The sequence below is a fragment of the Sarcophilus harrisii genome, chromosome 1 (genome assembly GCF_902635505.1).
Source record: "Sarcophilus harrisii chromosome 1, mSarHar1.11, whole genome shotgun sequence".
Lineage (NCBI taxonomy): Eukaryota > Metazoa > Chordata > Mammalia > Dasyuromorphia > Dasyuridae > Sarcophilus > Sarcophilus harrisii.
Window position 1 is genome coordinate 193992561 of NC_045426.1, and position 9676 is coordinate 194002236.

The following is a 9676-nucleotide window of genomic DNA, read 5'->3' on the forward strand; positions in this document are numbered from 1 at the left end:
ACCACCCCACCCCCCACCCAATCCTTGCCTACGATTGTCTGCATACAGTCCAGAGGTCCTCAAACTACGGCCTGCGGGCCAGATGCCAGCAGCTAAGGATGATTATCCCCCTCATCCAGGGCTATGAAGTTTCTTTATTTAAAGGCCCACAAAACAAAGTTTTTGTTTTTTCTATAGTCCCACCCTCCAACAGTTTGAGGGACAGTGAATTGGCCCCCTATTTAAAAAGTTTGAGGACCCCTGGCATACACCAAACATTGAGCCAGCACCAAACAGTGAGGAGGACCAGTTTTCCAAATATATGCTAATAGAGTCATTGTCGAATGGATAATTAGCCTTAAGTGCTTGGTTGTCTGATTCAAGCATACCTTTTAAGAGTTTCAGCCCTTTACAGAAAAATGGGAGAATAACAATTATGGGATAAATGTCTTTGAAAGTATCACATATGTTTTCATTATGAATATATGATATGAAGAATATTAGTTTAATGTATTGTTGGTGGACCTGTGAAATGATCCAACCATTCTGTACAGCAATTTGGAACTATGCCTAAAGGGCTATAAAATTGTGCACATGCTTTAGATCCAGCAATACACTATAGGGACTGTATCCCAAAAAGAACATAAAAAAGGGAAAAGGACACACATTTGCAAAAATGTTTGTAGCAGCACTTTTTTGCAGTGGCAAGGAACTAGAAATTGAGTGGATGCCTATCAGTTGGGGAATAGCTAAATAAGTTACCATATATGAAGGTAACAGAATATTATTGTTCTATAAAAAATTATGAGTAGGTTGATTTTAGAATAGCCTGAAAAGACTTGCATGAACTTATCCTGGGGAAGTGAGCAGAACACTGTACACAGTAACAAGATTATGTGATGATCCACTGTGATAAATTTGGTTCTTCTCAACAATGTGGTGATGCACGGCAATTGAATAGACTTGGTGTGGGAAATGCCATCCACATCCATGGAGAGAGCTATGGAAACTAAATGTGAATTGAAGCATAGTATTTTCAACTTTGGGGGCGGGGTTTCAGTTTTTTCCCCTCTTGGTCTGATTTTTCTTTTACAACATGACAAAAATGAAAAATTTTTAAAAGAACTACACACATATTGAATCTATATTATATTGTTTGATGTCTTGGGGAAGGGAGAAGTAAAGGAGAGAAGGAGAAAATTTAGAAGTATAAAATTTTACAAAAATGAATCTATGTATATATTTGTAAAAATAAAATACTATTAAGAAAGGACATTTTAAAAGAATATTAATGATTTGTCATAACTAATAATTATAAGACAGTTATTCCTAGGGATATAGTAATAATTATGTGAAAATATTCAAAAATATCTTAATTGCCCAACATTAATTCAAATAAGCAATCACTTTTAGGTCCTATTGGGCACAGAGATACAAGGTACAAAATTTCACTGATATGTGGCTCCTGTTTTCAGTGAGTTTACAATCTATTGCTATTCAGTTAAGGATACTAAACTTGGTTTTCTATTGCTTCAATGAGGGATCAGGTCTACACCTTAAAGAATATAAACCCTGCAGTTCAAAAGACAAACTCAGCTCACCTAGCCAGATTCTCCACAGATGATGAATATCATTATTACTCTCAAAAAGATATTCAGGATTCTCATGATCCGACAAATACAATTGGTTGTCTGAGTTACCAACCCATCAAGCAATAGCAACCATCAGTGACCCTGGCCCAAGAATCTCTTTCTATGTATAGAAGACTTCATTCAGGAAACGTTCAAGTCTTTAACTCTCAACCCATTTTCACAATTTATTTGTGAAATTATTTCCTTTGCATACTTTCTTCTTAGAATCTAGCCTCAATTTACCTATGTTCTTCCCTGTACTTAGCAGCATTCAATCTAAAATGAAAAAAAAATACAAAGTTGCCAAACTTTTCAATCATGCTGTAGGTTATCAAAGCTGAAATGACCTAGAAGAGAAAAAAAAAATGAATGGCATTAGCAAAGGTACATACATATAGTGAGTAATGTATAATTTAGTTGGAACTCAGTATATGTAAAAGAGAATGAAGAAGGATTAAGTCATAAAAGTTAGTTGGACTCACATAGTAGTGGGCCTTTCCTGCTGGGATCAAATGTCTGCTTGAATCCATTTGTGGATCATTAAGGAGCCATTAAAAATCTTTAAGTGTTAGAGTGATGTCATTAAGCAAACAAAAATCGCAAAATGTATCAGATGTTTCAGTCATGTTTATGGTCTAAGAGAGCATCATCACCTCTCTCTGTTGTCCACACTCATCGAGTACAGCATCTGGGCACTAGACAAGGCACTCACCTCTTCTGTTATTTTGTAAACTGATAAGAGGGAGACAGACACCTTCTGAAATTTTACACATACCATGTTTCCTCTCATTGCTGCAACAAGAAAAGCCATTCCTTTTAACCTGGCTCCTTTTGAAGAGATGACTTAGACATCTTCATGGTCTCTCAAGTGATAGTTGGCACTGAAACATTGAACAAATATGAGATTAAGAATGTATTTGGCAGTGGAGGAAAGTATCTATTTTAACCACAATTTCTATTCAACATTAAGATATTCACTAATAACACTGGTCAATAGATGTTTACAGTTCACAGATGATTGAGTTGTACCAGCTGCTGGTGCCTTTGCCACCTGAAAGAGTTAGAAATTCAAGCCCCTCCTGGCACAATATTAGATTATGTTGTATAGAAATAGGAACCTTCCCTGACAGAATTCACAATTTAAAATAAAGCAAAGAAAATATGTTTTTTTAAATTGTGGGTCCCTATGCAGTATGCGACTGTTTTTGAGATGTTGACTTTGAGGTGAAAATCATTAATGAAAAGATAACAATTGGGAAAATTTCAAATTATTGGTCAGGATTTGCAAATAACATTTTCACAAATACTGACAATTTTGTTATACATGTTCATGCAGATCTGCATATAAAATCAAAACAGCCATGATTAGAACCTGTTTTCTCTTTGATTTTATGTTCTTTGAACATTCACTGACTGGGCTGTAAGAAGCAAAATTACAACTTCTTACTGTAAACAATAAAATATGTAGACCATATTTCAAAATTCCTTGAGTTCAGCATTTCATTTCTGAAGTGCCTAGATATCAGATATCTTTCTTTGAAAAAAAAAATTCATTATAACATTTTAAAAAATATAAATAAAAAAATAAAATAATCTCCCTGTAAAAAGCTATATGTATGTCTGTATGTATGTATATGGGCATATACATGTATAATATATATGTGTATATATATATACACATTCATATATACATACATATGTCCATATATACATACCTTACATTTATAAAGCACTCGATTTCTAGGAACTCAAATTACTTCAGAGAAACTCCCTTAATACCCAAGACATTTTGATAGAGGTATCAGGGATCAATGTGTTGAGTTCCTCAACATCCTCTTATATGTCTCTCTGCATCAAATTTTTCAATATCCAGTTTAAGTTTTCCCATCAAGTTCAGATAGGATGAAACAGTGCAAAGGCAAAGCCACAAAAAGAATTAATACATGCATAAATCATTACATTGGTGCCTTTCTATATTGTTAAACAAAACACTATATTGAAAGAGAAAGTTTTCTAAATGGAAGGTTTCTCAAGTTCTTTTGAAAGAAAGAAAAATGCATAAAACAAATCCTGTTTACTATGGCTTCTTTTGATGTCCCCCAAAATCTTTCTTAATCCTTTACAAAAACTTTTTTTTAGATAACTGAACTTCTAAATATTCAGACTCTTCAAATATACAAGTGATATAAAACCAACTAGAGATAAAATGTGACTAGCTTATTTTCTCTGAGGACTGCCTCACTATCTCCATCAGCTCACATTTCTGATCTGTCATCTATTTAGCATCCTCTTTTTCTATATAACCTTTCCTTTGCTGCCCTTGAGATGCTTCTAAAACTTATTCTTTACTTGGATTAGCTGCCTGAGGATTAGAATGACTCTATAGAATCCTTTGCAGCCTCAAATTCTTCCATTTTCTGACCTTTATTTCAGAATTCTGTTATGGTCATCACAAAGATTTCTTTTTCACATTTCAAAATATAAGGGAGAGCAACTCTGAGTCTCTGAATTGATTTATTTTCTAACTCAAATACTAAAAACAGTTTTAAATGAGAATAGCTGTTGTTTCAGATCACAGAAAGATCAAAACAAATTCTTTATCTCAATGTTGACATTTTCCTAAAAATAACAGTTTGAATATGACATAGGTTCCATACTGCAGTTAGAATTGAGACAGAAAGATTTGTGTGTCTCTGCATTTGTTTACAATAGAAAGAACCACTTGACCTTAAGAAATAGATTGTCTCTGGCTGCTAACCTGACATATAGTTGCTGAAGAGACACAAGCCAACAAAAAATATGGAATATTTTGTGAAAAGAAAATATTTTCAGCCACACATATGTATGAAAGTTGATAAAACATATGCTTAATAGCTGAAGGTGTGAGTTCTCTAAGAAGCTGAAGGTTCTCTAAAAAGAAGGAAAAAATATGTTGTTATTGTTCAGTCATTCAGTCATGTCTGATTTTTCATGACCTCAGAGACCATAGCACATCAGGCTCTTCTATCTTACACTATCTTTCAAAGTTTTTTTAGGTTCATGTTCATTGTTTCCATAATACTAACTATATTTCATTCTTTTCCATACCCTTTTCCTTTTCCCTTCAATCTTTTCCAACTTCCTGGTGTTTTTCAATTATTCCTGTCTTATTATATGGCCAAAATATTTAAGTTTCAGCATTAGTATTTGGCTTTCCAATGAATTTCCAATGGAGAGTGAGAAAGAAGAGCTATTGTCCCATAATGGATGGCAAAAACCTTGGAACACTGTCTCTGAGATCTTGGACAACTCTGAACAATTTTGCTGAAGATGATTCTCTCCTATAGGAAAAAAATTGGCCATCCAGTAGTTTCTTATTCAGTATTCTTGGGGCTAAAATTAATTGTTTCTTCCTATTGATCTGAAAAAGCCTGGATCCTGGAAGTGAGGGTACAATGATTTCAATGATTACCTCTACAGAAATGATATAGGAAATGAACTAAAAGAATCCTTGAAGCCTATTTCCTTTAAACCTTTCTAAGTATTATAATATAATGTTAAAGCTATACATAACAATATTATCAAAACAAACAAGTTTTAAAGATTGAAGAACTATGCAATGAGAAACCACTATTACAGAGGACTACCTAATTTAACTCCTTCAATTCATAGAGAAACTAAGTTTCTTAATAAGGGAACTAAGAGGTGGTCAGAGCAGCAAAGGACATTAGAGATCTCCTTGACCAAAGCACTTATTTTTTAAAAAGAAGATAACAGTTTGAAATTAGTGTCAGAACAACAGAGTAGAATCCAGGTTTCCTGAGTCCCAGGCCAGTGTTCTATCAGCCAAGTTGCTGAAGTATGCTCTTTTGAAATTATGGCTAATGCCCATGTCGAAATTATAGGAGTTTCCACAAAAAAAAAAAAAAAAAAAAAAAAAGTACTAACTTTCTGCGATAATTCTCTGATTGCACAATAAGAGGGAGGCAAAAATAAAGGAGACATGTTCCCAACAAAAATGTTACCTACTGTCATAGAATTATGGAAAAGCAATTGAAGAGAAACTAGAAATTTCTTCAGTTATTTCTCCTGTGGGAGGACATTATATTGTTTGAATCAAACCTTAACAGTGTACAGTGTCTTTAGTGTGACTCAGAATCATTCAAAAGAGTTTGATCTCATATATATATATATATATATATATATATATATATATATAGAAGAATAAAGTGAATAAAGGATATATATTGCCCAGATTTGGGGTTCTAGTTGAATTGATCACTTTTAGAGTTCATTCATTTAAACACATACACACAAACACACACATGCATATATAATATACTGTCACAAAGCTTCACTTTACTACAGATCTACTCTAATCTTGTCTCCCTCTTCTTCCTTAGGTGAGGATGGATTCTATCAAAGTGCTCTAAACCAAGTCTTTTTAAACTTTTTCTATTTACAACCCCTTTTTGTCTGAGAAATTTTTATGTGATCCTGTCTATATATGTATATAAAACAGGTGTTGAAATCAAACATTTACGAATAATAAATCATAATTTTATAACCCCCACATTCAGTTACAAGACCCCATAAGGGGTCACATCCCACAGTTTAAGAAGCTGGGCTCAAAACTAAATGTCCTAGAGTAAATTCCTACCTAGGAAAAAGTCCTGTTCATGTCAGTGTTGTTCTGGTCTTGCTTATATTAATTTAAATGCCTTTGTACTAAGTGCCCATTAGGGCAATATGATGTTTTGGATGAAGTTTGGACATGAATCTAGAAAACTTGGTTCCAGTTCTGCTCCTAACACATACTAGCTGTATGATCATAGAAAAATCACTTAACTTCTTAGTATTCCAAATTCCTATCTAAGCCTATGTATCAGAGAACTTCGTAAACTGATTAAGTGTCTAGTCTGAAGAAAAATAAGGATCCATTATTTTAAATATTTACTGATTCCTTTATGAAACTTCTTTTAAACCTGAAATTGCTGTGATTAAATAAAATGTCCCATTTGTTCAAAATGAATAATGGGTTAGAAAGAATCTTTTTAAAGAAAAATGGCATTAAAAGAAATGGTGATGTATCTTGAATCAAGAAGCGTGAGAATTGGTTGAAGGAATAGGAAAGATAATTTGCAACATGAAGTCTGACTTCACATATTTAAAAGGTTGTTACATGAAAAAGAAATTAAATTTATTCTCCTTGATCCTAAAGTATGGAATTGAAATAATTGATTAAAAGGGATAGATTTTAAGTTGATGTAAGGAAAACCTTCCTAACAATTAGAGCTATGCATATGGCAGAAACTAAGCATAGACCAATATCTAACATCCTATACCAAGATAAGGTCTAAATAGGTTCATGATTTAAAAGCAAAAAGAGTTACACTATAAGCAAACTAAGAGAGTAAGGGATAGTTTACCTGTCAGATCTTCGGAGAATGGAGGAATTTATGACCAAAGAACTAGAGAACATTATGAAATGCAAAACGTATAGTTTTGATTACATTAAATTTAAAAGTTTTAGCACACACAAAATCAATGCAGCCAAGATTAGGAGGGAAGCAGAAAGCTGGGGGTGGGAGGAGAATTTTATAGCCAGTTTTTCTGACAAATACTTCATTTCCAAAATATATGGAGAATTGAGTCAAATTTATAAGAATACAAGTCATTCCCCAATTGACAAATGGACAAAGGATATGAACAGTCAATTTTCAGATGAAGAAATTAGAGCCCCTATAGTCATATGAGAAAATGCTCTAAATCACTATTGATTAATGCAAAATAAAACAACTCTGAGACATCACCTCAATCTTGTCAAATTAGCTAAGATGACAGGAAAACATAATGATAAATTTTGGAGAGGAATGAGAAAACTTGGACACTAAGGCATTACTGGTGAAGCTATGAACTGATTCAACCATTCTGGAGAGAAATTAGAAATTATGCTCAAAGGGCTATAAAACTGTACCTCCCCTTTAATTTAACAGTGTCACTATTGGTTCTGTATCCCAGAAAGATTGTAAAAAGGGAAAGGACCCACATATGCAAAAATGTTTGTAGTGGCTTATTTTTGTAATGGCAAGAAATTAGAAATTGAGTGGATACCCATCAACTGGGGAATGACTGAATAAGTTATGACATATGAATGTAATGAAATATTATTGTTCTATAATAAATGATAAACAAGTTGGTTTCAAAAAAACTTTGAAAGACTTAGGTGAATTGATACTGAGTGAAGTCAGCAGATATTGTACACAGCACAACATTGTATGCAGTAACAACAAGATTATGTGATGATCAACTATGATAGACTTAGCTCTTCTCAGCAATACAGTGATCCAAGACAATTCTAATAGCTTGGGATAGAAAATGCCATCCACATTTAGAGAGAGAACTATGGAGAATGAATGAGGATCAAAGCATACTATTTACACATTTCTTGGTTTGCTTTTTTCTTTCTTTTTCCCTTTTGTTGTAATTTTTCATTCACAACATGACAAATATGAAAATATGTTTAAAAGGATTGCACATATATAACCCATATCAAATTGCTTGCTGTCTTAGAGAGGGAAGAGGTAAGGAAAGGAGGGAGAAAAAATTTTGAAACTCAGAATCTTACAAAAATGAATGTTGAAAACTATCTTTACATGTAATTGGAAAAAAATTCAAATGTTAGAGTTATGCCAAAGTAGAATGAGGAAGTAGTGGTTTTCCCATTACTTAAGGTATTGAAAGAAAAATAATATTGAAAAACAAACCTGGTTGACAGGGTGAGATGACCTCTTATGAGGTATGTTGTAGAGAGGATTCTTAATTAAGATTAGACTAGGTTGCCTGAGAGTCTCACCCTTCCAACTGATAATCTCAACTTGTCTATCAGTCATCTAAAAACCAGCCCAACCAAGTTGGAAGAGATTCATCACCAGAAGCTTTGCCAAAAAGTGTTGAATATTTTTAGCCATAGCAAGTTATGAAGCCTATCTACCAATATGTGAAAGGTTGCAATTTACCTTGGTGGAAAGAGTACCCACACCAAGAAGTATACAAGTCAATATTAATAGTGGTAACATTAGGAGTAGGAAAGAGCTATTTTATATACAACTCTTGTGTGATCAGCATTGTATGTTGTAACATTGTTACTTCCTGTTTTTTTTTTTCCAAATCATTTACTTCATTTTGCCTTTCTATTAAGGGGAAATTGAGAGGGAATAAGTATTTATAAGGATTTACCAGATGCCTTGGCATGTACTAAGTGCTTTATAAATATTAACTCTGCAAGGTAAGTGTGTGTGCACATGATACATATAAAGTAGATACTAGGTAACCTTAGAATACATTGGAAACATCTCTTGTATTATGTAAAGAAGTTCCTCAAGTTATTTTGACCATCTATATACCTTGATTGCAGACCAAAAACTGAATTTTTCTTTTTGTTGTTGTTGTTGTTTACATGCAAAGTTCTAATCTAGAAGAGAAGACTATTACAGGTCTCCTGGAGGAGAGAGGCTGATGTAACTTTACTTCATTTAAATCCAATTCATGCATGAGTCAAAACATCATCTTCATGATATCAGTGTTTCTCTATGAGAATGAAGGATGAACAACAAAAACAAAACAAAAATGACACTTGAACGGAGTGTTTAAGGAATCCAGGGATATCAAGAGGCAAAAATGAAGAGGGAGACAACCTCAAAATCACAAATAATGGAGCATTATGGGTGAACTGCAAATAAACCAGGACTGATCTCTAAAAAATTTAGAATGTAATAATATTTTTTAAATCAAAATATAAAAAGGGGTTAGATAATAAAGAAATCTATATATTAAAGAGAAGGGATTATATTTGAATTAGAAGTAATAGGGAACCTCTGGAGTTTATCAAGTAGAGAGATCACATGATCAGACCTGCACTTTAGCAAAAATCTCTTTGGCAGCTGTGTGGAGCACAAATTGGAGCAGCAAGAGATTTGAGTCAGAGAAACTAATTAGGAAACTATTGCAATAGTCCAAGCAAGATGAGATAAGGACCTGAACTAGTGTGGGGACTATGTGAGTGGAGAAAAGGGGATATTTACAAG

The 9676-nt window shown here is 33.4% G+C and overlaps 1 pseudogene; it reads left to right on the forward strand.

Annotated features, from left to right (window-relative positions):
• The first annotated feature begins 2466 nt into the window (after positions 1–2466).
• On the forward strand, positions 2467–3034 carry LOC100926273 (annotated as a pseudogene).
• The last annotated feature ends 6642 nt before the right edge of the window (positions 3035–9676 follow it).